Source organism: Panthera tigris, chromosome C1, assembly GCF_018350195.1.
Source record: "Panthera tigris isolate Pti1 chromosome C1, P.tigris_Pti1_mat1.1, whole genome shotgun sequence".
NCBI lineage: Eukaryota > Metazoa > Chordata > Mammalia > Carnivora > Felidae > Panthera > Panthera tigris.
In genome coordinates, this window is record NC_056667.1 from 110,494,803 (window position 1) to 110,511,742 (window position 16,940).

The window sequence follows — 16,940 nt, forward strand, 5'->3', positions numbered from 1 at the left end:
ACTGAGTTCCAGGCAGAGCTTGTACACCTGGGGCCTGGAGTTGGGAGGGAGAGGATGACTTTTATTTTCTCCCTTGCATCAGTACTCTTATGAATTTTTTAAAAAGTAGTATAGAAAAGACCTACTTTCCATTTTTTTTTTTCTTTACCAGAGGCTATATGCATCTATTTTCTCACATTGAAGAACAATGCAGGGGATGTGGTTGGACCATTGCAGTGGGGTTCACCCAGCCACAAATGGGTCTTTGCGTGGGGGCCAGCTGCGTTGGCAGTCCCAAATCCTTGGGGCTCAGAGGGAGTGTGGATTATTTTTTTAAGTTTATTTACTTATTTTGAGAGAAAAGGCATGCCCATGTTTGGGAGGGGCAGAGAGAGACAGAGAGAGAGGGGGTGGGGGAGAGAATCACAAGCAGGCTCCACACTGTCAGCGCAGAGCCCAATGTAGGGCTTGAACCCTACGAACTGTGAGGCCATGACCTGAGCTGAAATCAAGAGTCAGATGCTTAACTGCTTAACCGACTGAGCCACCCGGGCACTGTGGGAGTGTGGCTTTTAAACTCTGCTGCATGTTACCCACTATAAGAAGTACAGTTTACAACATGTCCTAACATGTAGACACATATGCAACCTGAAATTTCACGACGCAATATCCATTCCTTGTTATGGATGACGCAAGCTGCTTTCAATTCCTTGCAGGTTATTTCCTGCTAGTTTGATTTCACAACGTACTAAAGAATGGATTGGGACCTGCAGTTTGAAAACCACCCCTCCAGGCCAACCTCTTATCATGTAAATGGGGAAACTTGGCCCTAAGAAGGGAACTGAGTGCCCCAAATGCTATGGCTTTTCAAGATGAACTTTTTACGTATGACATTTACTTATGACTTGTCACACAACGCTACATTTTTATAGCTATTTGAGGAAAACAGGTCTGAGTAATGAGAGCAGATTTTTTAAAAGTGTCAAGAGCTGGATGAAATTAGACTAAGGGTCTTGAACCAGAGACTTCCTGCCTTTATTCAATAGCCCCAAATTCCTAATGTTGGAGACCATAGGCTCTCTGCAGTAAAATAAATGTTTTGTCCTTCATCAGTCCATTCACCACTGACTCAGCAAAAGCTCTGAGAAGGTAGTAGGCAGAGGCGGGCATGCAAGATGAAGGTGTGAGTGCCTTGTGCTCAGGGTTCTCTCAGTTTCGCTGGGCGGCAGATAGACGAACAGCCCAGCTGAGCAGACAGAGAGGACCTTGCAGTAAGCAGTGTACCAGGTGGGGGTGGGGCTACTGAGGACAGCATGGGAGCTGTCAGTCTGGTTGGAGGGGGTTGTGACCTAGGAAAGTCACCTTCCTAGGCCTCAGCATCCTCCCCTGTATGGGGAAGGCACCACCTGCATCACCTGCATCGGTGAGCTGTAGTGGGCCCTGGGAGCTCCCAGCACGGGCAGGAGGAGGGCCTCAGCAGAGCATGGCAGGGAGGCTGGCAGAATGAGTAGGAAGAGGGGAGAAGGCACTCTTTGGTGGACCCACAGGCCTGAGAGGACCTGCCATGACCCTGAGGTGGGGCAGGTTGAGGATATGGGCCCTGGAGTGCAGGGTGTGACGGGAATGACAAGGAGGGGCCCCATGATGGAGGCTTTTTCTGTCTGCCACCCTTTGGAGTCAAAAATTCATCCTATGGCCAACAGGGGCCAGGGTTGTGCTCTGAGAAGTGGTATTTGTATGGCGAGATTTGCATCCTTTACACTGACTCCTGTAACCACAGGAGACTGGTGGCCAGAATCTGACACTGTGGTGCTTGGAAGACACGCTGTGAGGTGACCCAGGTATAGAAAAGGAAGCTGCAGTTTCTATTGCACTGCTGACGGCAAGAGCAGGTGGGCCGAGGTGCGAAGGTGGCTTTGTACCCCCCCACACCCACTTGGGGTGCAGGGACTGCGGGCGCTTTTCTAACTAAAGACATGGCCCTGATATCAGAGAGAGTTCTCCAACCCTCTGTGCTGAGAAACTGCCCTGGAGAATCTCACTGGCCTGAGCCTGGGAACTCAGTCCCTGACACTGTCAAGGCACTTGAGCACGACGTGAGGTGTCACAGTGAAAAGACATATAGCACACTGAACTGCACAGACCTGGGTTCGAATTCCACCTCCCCCATGTACAAATTAAGTGACTTTAGGAAAGTTGGTTAACTTTGCCCTGGACTACATATAGTTTCCTCATTGTCCAATGGAGAGAGGACATAAGTGTGGATGAGTTAACGTGTTTGAAATCTGTTGTAAACCCCCAATGAGCAGTCACTCTTTTTTTTTTTTTTTAAGTTTATTTATTTTGAGAGCGCGAGCACACACACATACATGCGTGCGGGGGGGAGGGGCAGACAGCAAGAGAAAGAATCCCAAGTAGGCTCCACACTGTCAGCACAGACCCCAACACGGGGCTCGAACTCATGAACTGTGAGATCATGCTCTGAACTGAAACCAAGAGTTGGACACTCAACCAGCTGAGCCCCCCAGGTGCCCCAGAAGTCACTCTTAATGTCTCCTTTTACTTTTTAAATTTGTTATAGAGGGAGAGAGAGGGCAAGCAGGAGAGGGGGCAGAGGGACACAGAGAGAGAGAGAATCTTAAGCAGGCTCCATGCTCAGTGCGTGGAGCCCAATGTAGGGCTCAATCCCATGACCCTGGGATCATGACCTGAGCAGAAATCAAGAGTCAGATGCTCAACCAATTGAGCCACCCAGGGGCCCCTCATAGTCTCCTTTTAAAGATGAAGAGGCGGAGGTGGGAAGAGTTAAGTGACTTGCCCAAGCATACCCAGCTAGCGGAACCAGGAGCCCCGTGGTGGTCTGGCTGCTGCCCACATTCCTTTGAGGAGCTGGTGCTGCTCCAAGCTTTGATTCCACAGCAAGCAGAGCCCTGCCACCTGCACCCAGCCTGAAACCACATTGCCTGTTAACCTAGTCCCAGGGGCCAGAGCACGGAGCGATGAGTCACTGCAAGCAGCTCCAACAAAGAGACCCCCTTTTCCCTAGCCAGCACACGGGCTGAGCCCTGGTTGCCAAGCAACAAGACATAACATATCTAAATACAACTAGGTCTCTTGCTGTAACAGTGAGGCCTGTTTCTTGCTTTTCCCTTTCACCCCTCCGCCTTCCTTCCAGCGTCTCCTGGGGCAGTAGGTTTGGTCCTCACGCTAACAGCTTCCAGACCAGAGTGAACGTGGACTGCAGGGTGGATTCCTAGGGGCGGATGCTCTGCCTGGGCGATGAATGGGACAAGGCTGTGCAAGGCAGGAGGGAGGGAGGTGCAGAAGGTGTGGGCGGTGGCAGCAGACAGGATGGGCTTTTACCATTCCAGCCGGGTAAGGGCGGTGGTGGTGCCAGGACATGACTTCCTGACACCGAACCAGGAGGATGGCAGAGGGAGGCTCCTCAGATGGGGGTGCGTGTCCATTTCCTTGGGGCTTCAGCTGTTCCAGGGGCCCCAGGGTGGTGACAGCCTCCTGTGTGGGTCTCGTGGCATCTCTTCTCGAACCTGTGCTTTTTTCATTCCATCTGGTTACTCGGTTTAGCTGCAGAATGTCTTGAGAGGGTGGCTCCCCTGGGAGGGCCTCTTGCCTACACACTGGCCTTGCTTATGCCAAAGACTGTGGACAGGGTAACAGTTATAATTTTAGGACTCCTCTTGTGGTCAGGCAACGAACTTGGCCTTTGCCCTTTGTGTATATATCATCCTATTAACCCCTACAATGACAATGTAATGTATTATTTTTTATCAGTTTTATTAGGTTTGATTTACACACAATAAAAGACACCAATTTTACCTGTACAATTTGGTGAGTTGTGACAAAAGTATAACAATGTTGTAAGCAACATCACAGTGTTCACCACAGAACATTTCTGTCACCACTCTGCAGCCAATCCTCTATCCTTGACCTCTGGCAACCACTGACCACTATAGTCTTACCTTTCCTAGACTTTATTTCATTCATTCATTCATTCATTCATTCATTCATTATTTGGGGGGGGGGAGGAACAGGGGGGAGGGACAGGGAGGGAGAGGTAGAGAAAGAGAGGGAAAAAGGGGGAGAGGGAGGGAGAGGGAGAGGAGAAGGGGGAGGGAGAAGGGGAGGGAGAATCTTAAGCAGTCTCCATGCTCAGCATGGAGACCGAGTCAGGTCTTGATCCCAGGACCCTGAGATCATGACCTGAGCCAAAATCAAGAGTCAGATGTTCAACCAACTGAACCAGCAGACTCCCCTCTTAGACTTTCATTTACACGGAATAACAGAACATGTAGTCCTTTGGTGACAGTCTTCTTTCACTTAGCATAATGCTTTTGAAACATTATCATTGTTCTGCTAACCAGTTAATGAATATTTGGGCTGTTTCCATTTTGGAGCTATTATGAAAAAAGCAGTAATGAACATATATGTACAAGACTTTGTGTGGACATGTGTGTTCATTTCTCTAGGAATGGAACTGCTGGTTCATTAAACAGATGAAAGATTGAAGCTCAGAGGGGTTAAGAAACTTGCTTGAGCTCATGCACCTTGGCAGAAATTCACAGACAACGGCAGGTGGTCGCCCATAGGAAATATGTTTTGTTTTTTAATTTTTATATTTTAATTTTTTATTTTTTAGTTGAAAGTTTTTTGGCCAGTAATTACTGTAGTAGTGTGTATCTGGGCTGGATCCAGGTGTATTCAGGCTCCTGGCATAGGTAGACAGACACTAAGCACAAGTTGCTGAGTGCACAGGGGCGTAGGTCACTCTCGGAAAGCATTAGCAGGTGACTTCCAGAAGCCTAAGTGGCAGGGTTGCAGGGTTTTTGTTTTGTAAAGATGTTTGCCAGGCTTCTCCACTGTAAAATTACTATTTTCTCTTTCTAATTAATTACTCAAGAGGGGAGACTTTGAGAGGAAGCATCCTGCTCCTCATCAAGCTTTCATCCACTGGTCTGAATATCCATTATGAATTTCCTGACTCCACCATTCCTTTTACATTTGTCATTGGCAGTTTCCTATTAGGGAGAGCTTTCCCTTCTTCCCCATTTATGTTTAGATCAGTATGCCTCATGGATTATTTTATTATATGGGAGATAATCCATAATTATCACTGTTTTAATGTTTAACATGTCCCAGATTTGACCAAATTCAGTCTCTTGAAGCTGGCTCCTATGTCCTTTTAACACACGCACAATGTCCCAGGCTTTCGTACTTCTGTGGCAGCCCCGGTCCCTTTTAGTGGAGAATGGCATTCAGAAACCAAGAATGGGGTGCTAGAGATACTTGTTTTTGCTGGGCTGTCCCACTTACAGGCCTCCTCAGGCTACAGGGTTTCAAGGTAGTGGGGCTGGGTCAAAGGCAGGGCCATGACACTGGACTTTTAAGTGAGAGCTCAGCAAAACTGGGCATCAACATCAAGGGAATCTACAGTAGGTGCCAGGATGGGGAAACCCAGCCAAGTCAACCAGTCAATACAGTTTCTCTGCTCAGAAATCTGTCTATAAATTTCATAAATTTAAAAACCTCTGGGGCAGGGGGAGGTAACACCTTTCAGCTTTTCTTCCTTTGGTGTGAATAACTTCCAGGGCAGAGAACATGAGAAGCTGGTTCTTAAGGAACGTGGTGGAGGGTCAGGGAGAATGAGGGCAGGCATGGCAGGGGAAGAGTCTAGGGACTCCAGATGGTACATTGTGTCTCCAGTGGCGACAGAAAATTGCCCAAGTTCTCCTGCCACAAACCCTGTGCTATGCCCAAGGCTGATGGACCAGCTGGCTCACAAGAATCTGAGCCTTGAGTGAACTCCAGAATTAGAGGTGGGGGCTCATAACGTGGGACCACCATCTCAGAATTGGTCTCCCTGAAAATAACTACCTTCTGGTTGTTTTGGGGTACCCTCCATTCTGAAGTGGCTGCTGGCCTTACTGGGCAGGTGCGGTGCTAGGCCTCTCATGGGCAGCAGGTGGGGACAAGCCTGCCTGTTTGCAGTGGCTTTCTTCTCTTTTCTTTTTGAGAGAGGAGGAGCATGTCCGCAGGCACACAAGAGGGGTGGGGGAGCACAAGTTGGGGAGGGTCAGAGAGAGAGGGAGAGAGAATCCTAAGCAAGACCAACATGGGGTTCGATCTCACAACCACGAGGCCATGACCTGAACCAAATCTAAGAGGCAGACTCTTAACTGACCAAGCCACCCAGGTGTCCCTCCAATGGTTTCCACATGCCTTGTCCCACTGGTGTCTCTCACAATCCTGGGGCAGGATGCTTTTTTCTGTCTTCTAGATGAGGACACTGAGCAAGCCAGGCCACGAGGAGCAGGAATCAGTCCCTGCCAACTCTAGTGTTCATAGTTTAGCCTGGCCAGAGCCACCAGACCTGGCCATAGCAGGGTGGCCACTGAGGGCACAGGGAACGCCACGGAGACCGGTCTGAGCAACCTCAGCAGTCTGGAGGGGCCGAGGGGTCAGTGGCACTGCTGCCTTTCAGGATGCTGAACCTTCTCCAGTGTAGCTTCAGACAGGCTGGCCTATGGTGAAGAACCAGACCTTCAGATGAAGGACGTCAACCGTTTGAGCAGACTTGCAGGAACTAGCTGTGGAAGGAGCTATACCACACTGGACTGATGGGTGTGGTGAGCCAGAAGGATGAAGGTGACTAACTCCTCACTGGTGTCTGCTGGTGAGTACCTGGGGGAGGGGCAGGTCCTGCAAACCAGTTCTGAGAGCAGACTGGGAAGGCCTGGAGGGAAGGAAGCCAGTGGTGTCACCACTGGTCAGGCTGAACCTGGAGGGCAGAGCCCCAGTGCTGGGAGGGGCAGCTGAAGGAAAGGCAGGGAGTGGTGCCCTGTGGCATTAGGCAATCAGGGAGGGGCTCTGGGACCTGGCATTAGGGAGGGATCCTGAGACACCAGGCACTCGGCAGGGCTGGACGCATGACCTCCACTCAGGACTGCTCCGTGAGGAGTCCCAGCAGCCTGGTGACGGCAACCCCACCTTTCTCTGCTACTTTTTCCTTATATGCAGATGAGAATAATAATTCTGCTGACCTGTCTTTCTCAGGATGTTTGTGAAAAACACCTAATAAAACATGGTGCAGAGAGACAAGGAAAAAGAGGAATGGGAAGAGAAGAAAATATAAACAGGATAAAGGGAAGAAACAAGGCACAAAGATCAGAAGCAAGGGTGGACCATTAGGGGGTGCTGCAGGGGGTAGAGGTCACCAGGAGGCCCCAAGCAAAAGGCCAACTTCTAAAAAACTGATTATTGTCAACAATTTGATATTTTAAAGGTGTATCTTTTACTACAGTCTTAGAATGCCCTAATTCAGAAAACCCATGTGATTTAAACATCTCTTGGTCCTTTTCCAAAACAGGAAGTTCTCCCCCAATGGCAACCCATAATTTCCCCATATCATGGAAAGTGAGCTGGGACAAGGGCTAAAGGAATGTGAAAGGAATGAGTTGCACTTCTCAGATTTCCCTTAGCATCAGTATCTCATGTGATCTCTCATCCTGCCATAAACACCACGGGCAAAAAGAAATCCCTAACTGTTCTCTTGCAGCCAAGAAGCTGTCCTTAGCTCTCTATCCATTATATAAACATCTTTCACTGAAAAAAAAAAAAAATTAGAGGGGTGCCTGGGTGGCTCAATCAGTTAAGTGTCTGACTCTTGATTTTGGCTCAGGTCATGATCTCACAGTTTGTAAGACTGAGCCCCATGTCCAGCTCTGTGCTGATGGCACGGAGCCTGCCTGGTATTCTCTCCCCCGTCTCTCTCTGCCCCTCCCCCGGTCATGCGCGCGCGCGCGCGCGCGCTCTCTCTCTCTCTCTCTCTCTCTCTCTCTCGGAAATAAATAAACTTAAAAAAATTAGAAGAAACAAGTTAAAATTTAAGTATACATACTAGCTATCAAATTTATGTTTGTAATTAAAGCAGAAAATAAAGTAAAACTACCCTAAAATCTATCTAAAAACTTACCTAAAAACAAAAAAATACCAGCACAACAAAGATCTATGCAGGGAGGAAAGACTGAAGGAAAGAGCTATAGAAGGAACGAGAGGGTTTTCTTCCTTGTGTTTTCCACATTTTCCATTAATATGTGTAACATAATGAGAAAATATATGACAAACATAATTTTAAAGAAATATACCCAATAGCAACTGATAAAGGAAAGAATTAGGGATGACCAATATCACAGAAAATTCAAGACCAACCTCTGTGGGAAATCTTGTCATAGGACCTCTTTCCAAGGCTTTTGGAAAGCTTTTTGGGCAATCCCCAACAGCTGAAATCCCAGAAATGACTTTTCTTTGCTTGCAGAAGCACTGTGGACTTTTTATCAGGAGATTTACTTTACTAATATTACATTTTGCTTTTTGACAGAGCAAAATGGGTGTTCACCCCAGGGGATCATGATGACAATAATAAAAATTAAAAAAAAAAATAACAGACTTACCATGGATCATTTATATAGCACACGGTCCTTCTCTGGCTCCCTAAATCCCAACTTTTCATGTGCTTCTCAGGGAAGACATGATTAGCTGCTATGCAACAGCCATCCATCCCTCAGCTCCCTGGTAACCTCTAGCCTGGGTTTGTGGCCAGACATGGTCTGGCAGTGTGCCCAGCCCTGGGGCACACCTCATGTGGGCTGTCCACATTATGGTAATGCTGACTCCTTTGCAGACACAGAAACGGAGCTGGCTCAGTTCTGGCCAATGAGATGCTCCTAGGACTAGGTTCAGCTACCAGTGACAATGACTTACCCCTTTCTTATGTGAAAGTACAGAGTCCTGTGGTTCAGACCAGGATGGGGGTTCTGCTTCCACAGTTCTTTGCACGGCCCCCTTGTTCTCCTTCTTCAAGATGATCTGTAAGGTATTCCAGGATGGAGAAAGGGATGAAGGCAGAGGGATCAAAGGGGTCAAAGCAGTAGACTCTTGAGGAAGGGTCTCTCAAGAAGGTTCTTGGATGGACACTTCCACTGATTTCCCTTTTACTAGTATTTAGTTATATGACCACATTTAGTTGCAAGGGAGGTTGGGAAATAAACCCTTTATTATGGGGGGGGGGCGTCTATTGCTCAGCTAAAATTCAATTGCCATGGAAAGAGGAGAATGAACTTGGGGGCACCATTAGCAGATTGTTAGCAAGAACAAAAGGGGTACTCTGCTGGAGGGCTGATGTGAGATTGTCCTTGATGAAGAGAATCCCAAACACATCTAGCCTCAGATTTTGGTTTCTAATGTTATTCTCCAATAGAAGGAAACAGGGCTCCTTGGAGAATGGCTGATTCTAGGACTGGGGCAAGAAACATTCAGGACGAGTCTGGCACATCTGGTAATGCCAGAAAGTTAGGAAGTACTCAAAAAGTAGGGGGAAAAAAAAGAAAGAAAAAAAGAAAATATCATAATGATGAGACCCTCAGAGGGTCACAGGAACCAGTGGAAAGAGCTCCTAATGGCCAAATCTGGAACAATTTGAGCAAAAAAATAAATAATGTTATACTGGATTACAACCTAAAGTATAAAATAAACATCTGTGAGCCCATATTAATATAAATAAATGATTGAATAGGTAATAACTGAGGGAGAAGAGACACATTTTCCATGGAGAATTCCAAGGAATTTATGTAGATATTCTGCACTCTAGGAGGTGAAGCATAACTCTCCACTCCTTAGGTGGGAGCACAGTGATTTCATTTCAGAGAATACAACATGGAAGTTGGGGGGGGGGGAAGAATAGAGAAACCTGGAAGTGAGGCTTCAAACAGGCAATCAAGGTCAACCTCAACCTTCATAAATCATGTTGATGACAGGCTGTGATGAGAAGGGCACTTTACCCCTGTGATCTTCATCCCCAAATTCAAACCTTACTTTAATCATAAGAAACACATAAGACAAACCACAGTGGAGAAATATTCTACAAAATATCTGACCACTACTTCTCAGAACTGTGAAGGTCATCAAAAACAAGGGACATTGTAACCAAGCAGAGCCGAAGGAGACAGGAGGACTAAGTGTAATGGGGGATCCTAGATGGCATTCTGACACAGAAAAGGGACATTAGGTAAAAATTATGGAAATCTGAATAAAGTATGGATTTTAGTTAATGATAAGGTATAATATTGGTTCCCTAATCTGAAAAATGTATCAAATATTAATAATTGGGGAAATTGGGTGGGGTATATCTGGGAGCTCTCTGTACTATCTGCTCAATCTGTCTGTAAATCTAAACCTGTTTCCAAAGTTAAAAGCTGAGAGAGAAAGAGGGAGAGAGAATATGAATCCTTTCCCTTTCCTGAGTAGGAGGCCAAGATATTTGGAGGTGAGGGAGTCATCTTATGACTGTAGAGATGACAATCACAGCCATAACCAATTATGGACCACTCTATTGGGTTTTTGTTATATAAAAAAATAAACTTCACTGTTGAAGCTGTTTTGGGCCAGGTGTCTTGTTCCTTGCAGCTGAATGCATCCCAACTGACACTCCTCAGGTCACTTTCACAGCCACTGCTGTAGTTTAGACCTTTATCTCCTTACTTAGGATTGTTAGCCTGCTTGAGCACTCTTCCTTCCTCATTTGGTTGCTCTCTTCCTCCTCTGGATTTACCCACTGGCTGCATCTCTCCAAACACCCTGAGGCCAGCAATTCTTGCCCTTTCCAGGAGAGGGCTGTTCTTCCAAGCTTGTGCAGACTTGAGTCCTTCTGCCAGGAATGCCCATTCCTCCCTCCTCCATTCCAGCAAATAGCTACCCAGATGCAAGTTTCAGCTCACCCTGTGTGATGGGCAGGATTCTCCTATGTCCCTGAAGATCCACAGGTAAACATGGCCTGCGTGGTAAACATGGCCTGGTACTGCTCCCTTGAGCAGCTAGGGCCTCCTGAGTTGGGGCAGTTGCCTACCTCTGGGCCTGGCGGGTGCAGCTCCCATCTCTCTCCGGGAGTGGAAATGTGGTCTGGAATAGGCAGGAAGGAGGTGGACTCCACAATGTACCCAGAAGCCAAGTAGATGCAGAGCGAGGTTAAAAAAAAAAAGGCACAGGAAGTTGTTAAGGGGTACTTGAGAAAGAAGAGAGGGGGTGCAAAAGATGCTTTCTGGTTCAGGGTGGCGTAGGCTAAAATCAGTCGGAATACATACAGGTTATTCACTCGCGATTAATTTGTTTTATCCTGTGGGCAATGGGGAACGAGGGAAAGATTCAGTGAAAGAGAGGTTTCCGATTCTGCCACTTGATCTAGGGGTGAGTGTCAATTCATCTCTCTGGGTTGTTTCCACATCTGTTAAAACTGGGGAAGTAGTATTTGCTGGGCCGACCTAGAACGGTGACAGGAACTGAACAGAGAACAGCTGTAAAACTTAAAAGGCCGATCTCCGGGGAGGGGGTGGTGGTGGTGGTGGTTTACAGTTAGCTAACAAGCCGACAGTAATATCTAAAGTGCTTCAGAAAACAATTCTGCAGTGAAGTCCGAAAATTAAGAGGCAGATGGCTTTTCGCCTGCAAACGACATGTCACAGACTGAGTCGGTCGCAGCCTCTCCTTGCTCTGCTGCTCCGCGCCTGGCTCAAAGCCCACGCAGGAAACCCTCGCCCGGGTTTGCTTGGAAGTCTCGGGCGCCGAGGACTCCCGGAGGCGGAGGATGGCGGCGCGCGTGCGCGTGCGCGGCGCACCCCGCTCGGAGAAGGCGGCCGTGATCTAGGGGCGGGGCTGGCGCCGGGGCTGACCCGGACTGGGAATCCCCGCAATGCCTAACGGGTGGGGGCAGCGGAGCGTGCGTGGGCGCAGCCAGCCAGTGCGCAGGCGCGGGCACGCTCCCCTTGGCCTCCGCGCGGCGCTGTAGGCTGGGCGCGCGCCCGCGGCGGGTTCCGTTCCCGGCGGGCGGAGGGTTGTGCGCGCAGGAGCGAGCCGGCCGTGACGTGCGCCGCGCTACGCCCGACGTCACGGGTCCGTGTGTAGTGGCGGCCCGGCTGCCCTCAACGGCGGCGCCTGACGAAGGTGGTGCGGTCGCTGGGTGCGGCGTTCAGGGGTCGCGCGGCGTGCGGCGACAACCACGATTAGAACGACGATCGGGAGGCCGGGCACCTTCAGCCGCGGAGTCGCCGCTCCCGCCCCTTCTCCGGCCTCTGGCGGCGCCCGGCCCACGGCTTCCTCCTTTCCTGCCCAGCTTCGCGCGGGCCTCGGGGCCGCGGCGGCGAGAAGTACCTAAGGGCGCCGAGAGGCCCCGGCCGGCCGCGACGTTCCACGCGCCCGCCACCCCGCCCGGCGCGGGCTCCATGTGAAGGAGAGACTCGGTCCACACCACACTCCTCGCGCGCCCCTCCGGCCCCCGGGGGCCCGCGGCCTCCCCCGATCGGGGGGGGGGCGCGGTGACAGGCCGCGCGGGGGCGGAGGGGCGGGCTCGGAGGCAGCGGCGGCCCCTCCTCGGGCCTGCGGCTCCCTACGTCCCCGCGGAGCGGCCGGTACGTGCCTGTGTATGTGTGGGGCGGGGGCCGCGGGAAGGGGGCCGCAGCCCGCCTGTGCGCAGCTCCCCGGGCGGGGGTTTCGCTGGGTGGTGGTCCCGCTCCAGTTGGGCAGATCTCGGGGTCCCTGTATCCTGTCCTGGATCCCAGATCTGAGCGAAGTAGACTGCTGAGCTGGGTAGCTGTCAGACATGTACTCTGCAGGGATTTTAGAAGCAAGAGTGCATCTGGTCCCTTGGGAGAATCAGATATATGCAGTAAGCGAAAAAGTGCTTGCCTTTGCACTGTCACATTGTGATTCTCTTTTGATTGGGGTTGATTCTTCCTTCTCGCTTTAGCTAGCACTAACTGCGCCGGGCAGTTGTCTTGCATTGTCTGACTTGGTCTTCTCAGCACAATGAGGTTGGTAGTGTCTCTCCATTTTACAGATAAAATAATTGAGTCTCAGGGAGCTAGGGAATTTGCCCAAGGTCATGCAACTGGTAATCTGGGAAGCCTTGATTCCACTATGATGTCTTTTCCGTAGGAGTGTATTTTTGTGTCTTGAAAAAAAAAATTGTGAGGAAAATGAGAAGAGCTGGAGAGTTTCTTCCTGGGAGTAATGTAGTTTACTTGCCCCTAACGTAGGCTGTTCGATGTGTTTTGCTGCAACCTAGCCAAATCATTTTATTGCTTTTAAATAATTACTTTTAAAAAGGCGCTGGGCACCTTCACCTTTTTTTGCGGTAGGATTGAACAGAAAACAAATTTCACTCTTCTTAAGAGGAAATATAGTGAAGACTATTTGATACATATTAGAAGATGATAATTAAAAAAAGAAAAATAATTGGTAACACTGCATATTTCTTGAAAAGTTACAATGTTACTTGTGCAGTTTGTTCTTGACAAATACGGGGAACTCGCACTTGGGTTATTAGCTTGAGATTTCCTTATTGCAAAACTTGTTGCTGAATTATGTGGCAATGGCTGAACATACTTAGTAATTGGTGCAGTCTTATGCAATATTTCTGAGTTGAGTGTCAAAATTCAGTGTGTAGAATATCATAGAAACTTGTAATGGTGTGATTTTTCCCCCTTTCCTTTGTATGTGGTGACTGATCAATGTTTATAAACTAAAAATTCTCATTTTAGCATTGGCCTGTATTATTTCTTTGATTATGGTTGGTGAATAAGAAAAGAGCCTTTACGTTTCTCTTTACAGAGCAAATATTGGTAAATTCCTTTGAGTAGTTGAAGCTTCACGCACAGTTGCGAATGTTTGAGAAATGTACTGATGCCCAATTACAGTACTCTGTAATTTTATCCAGTGTATTTTCAGTTTGAAAAAATTTGTAGTTGAATGATTTTGTATTGTCTGTAGAGAAAAAGTTAAATTATAGAGTTGATAGTGGTTGGTTCACAGATTGAATTGTTGTTTGGTTAAAATATAAACTATGTTGAGTCCTGTTGAATTATGTTGAGTGTGAGATCATTATAGAATCGTTATCTAGCTGTGATATCCATGTGTCTCTTTTGAAAGACTAGTTGTTAAAGGCTTATTTTTAAAAATTGGATTACATTATGTACTCAATCTTTTAAGCAGTGGTTTAGATGAATCTTTCATTTTTAGTTCACCTTACTGCTACCAAAGCGGTAAACTATTTAATAGTTGCTGTATTAAACTGCAGTCATGTTTGATTCTTGACAGTTGCCACAGCTTTGATTTCAGGTTGATCTTTTCTCCCCTTCTAGAATTGGAGTTCACCGGGCTCCTCAACACACTCCCCCAACTTTTTATTATGAAAGTTTCAAGCATATGAGAAATTACTAATTGTGAACATCCATACCATGACCCTTTAGATTCAATATTTGTTGACATCTTGCTGTATTTGCTTTATCTATAAATATGTGTGTATTATTTTTGGCTCAGCCATTTGAAACTAAGCTGTAAACATTGTGGCACTTTCCCTGTAAATATGTCAGCATACATTTCCAAAGATGGACATTTCCTTACATAGCCAAAATACTATTACTGTCACTTTTTTTAGTTCATATTTTCTAATCAATAATTAGTTGATAGTTTCTTATTGGTAGTTCCTTAATGTAATCTAACATCATCCATACTTAAATCTATTTATAGTACTGGTCTTTTATGGTGTTTTACACCTAGCCACACCAAACCAAGATCCTGTCAAGGTTTATTCACTGCATTTGGTTGTTAAGTCTCTTTGAGCTCTTCGAATCTAGAACAGTCTCACCTCTCCCTTTTAAAATGAGGTTGCTTTTTAAAAAGAGATCAAGCCAGTTGTCTTATAAAATGAGTCACATTTTCTTTGTCTGATTTCCCCCCCCCCCCTTATGGTGTCATTTAGTGTATTCAGTTTCCCTGTATTAGTTAACTGTAAGCTAGGTTTAAAGGCTTGATTAGTTTAAAATTAAATATTTTGGGCAAGAATAACCCCTCAGTGATGCCATGTACTGCATATTGCTTCCCATCAGGTCATATGTTGTCAGGTCCCATCATTTGTGATGCTGAGTTTGATCACTTGGTTATGGGGGTGAAGGTAAGGTCTATCTATTTTCCACACTGCAGTTAGCAGTCTGTGTTTTAGCTTTTCTTAGCCAATATTTGTTGCACAGAGGTAGCAGAAATATAATAAAGGAAGAATGGATTTATTAAAAAACATTTTGAGGGGTGCCTGGATGGCTCAGTCGGGCATCTGACTTTGGCTCAGGTCATGGTCTCATGGTTTGTGAGTTCGAGCCCTGCGTCAGGCTCTGGGCTGACAGCTCACAGCCTCGAGTCTGCTTTGGATTCTGTGTCTCCTCTCTCTCTCTATCCCTCCCCTGCTCTTGCTCTGTCTTTCTCTCTGTCTCTCTCAAAAATAGAACACTGAAAAATATTTAAAAAAACATTTTGAGAAAACTGTCTATTTTTATGGTGTAAGGCAAGGAGCACTGGATTGTCAGAAGATCTAAATTCTAGTCCTAATACGACCACTATGTGAAGTTCAAGAATTATAATAGAATTATATGTTTTTTTTATTTAAATTTTTTTTAACGTTTATTGATTTTTGAGATACAGAGAGACAGAGCATGAACGGGGGAGGGGCAGAGAGAGAGGGAGACACAGAATCGAAAGCAGGCTCCAGGCTCCGAGCCATCAGCCCAGAGCCCGACGCGGGGCTCAAACTCACAGACCGTGAGATCGTGACCTGAGCCGAAGTCGGACACCTAACCGACTGAGCCACCCAGGCGCCCCGAATTATATGTTTTTTTTAAACTTCACTCAGTGTTCTCATTTCATAATGATCAAGTTAGTAAACATTTGTGAATTTCTGTTTTTTAATTGAAGTATAATTGACATAGTATCCTATTAGTTTTAGGTGTATACCATATAGTTATTTGATATTTTTATACATTACAGAATGATCCCCACAATAAGTCTAGTTACCATCTGTCGCCTTACAAAGTTATATTATTGGCTGTACTCTCTATGCTGTATATTACATTTCTATGACTTACTTTATGAATACTGTAATTTCTGATAATAAGGAGTGTTGGTTACATTTAGAGGTGAACCTCATTTTAATTAAGCCAGGTAGAAATAAATCAAGTATATGTAATATGAAATTGAATTTATTTCCCAACTAATTGACATTTAGTGGGTTATTGGTTTATTTATTTTTAGGTTAGTGTTTTAAAGAAGGTTTCATAATAGGATTTACTTAAGTAACACATTTTCTCATTAAAAATACGATTTAATTCATTAAACAGTTTATGTGAAGTTTTTCCACACGTTGGATGAACTATATATGGAAATAAAGAATCCTTCCCTTATTCTCAAGGTGTTGTGTGAGGTATATCTCTGTATCTAGACACACATATACGTTTATAAGAAATTTGGCTGGGGGCGCCTGGGTGGCTGGGTTTAGTGTCCGACTTCAGCTCAGGTCATGGTCTCATAGTTTGTGGGTTTGAGCCCCATATGGGGCTTTGTGCTGACCGCCCAGAGCCTGCTTCGGATTCTGTTTTCCTCTCTCTCTCTCTCTGCCTCTGCCCCGCTCTCTCTCAAAAACAAATAAACATTAAAAAAAAAAAAAAAAAGAAGAAGAAAGAAATGTGGCTGTGTAATTTTGTGGGTTTTTTTGCCTTTTATATCTCTGGGATTTATTGGGAACATTTGTTGACTGCGTTTTTTTAAGGTGGTTAATCATGTATTTGCTTTGTAACATATCTTGTTGTCTTTATAGTTACTTAACCCTTAGATTATTCCTTAATTTTTTTTGTTTGTTAGTTTGTTACACTTTGTCTTCCCAACTAACAGGTAGAATCTTTGGGAGTCCTTCCTCTAACTAGCACACTGCCTTTCTTATAAGTGCTCAAGAGTGTTTTGTTTGAGATTCATAGTACCGTAAATTTTATAAGCACTATGTAGTTTATAAACTTTGGGAGTTTTTTCTAAAGGTAATTTTTCCCATTTGTGCAGTTAGTAATTTGTGTGGACTT

At 46.3% G+C, this 16,940-nt stretch overlaps 1 protein-coding gene across 1 annotated transcript in view; it reads left to right on the forward strand.

The window, feature by feature from the left end:
* Window positions 1-12,375: 12,375 nt before the first annotated feature.
* The window catches only part of MAP3K2 (mitogen-activated protein kinase kinase kinase 2), a 93,946-nt gene continuing 89,381 nt past the window's right edge, over window positions 12,376-16,940 (forward strand). Inside the window, exon 1 of the mRNA XM_007093096.3 lies at window positions 12,376-12,452. The gene's annotated coding sequence lies outside the window, so the exon portion shown is untranslated. The remainder of the gene's footprint in view (window positions 12,453-16,940) is intronic.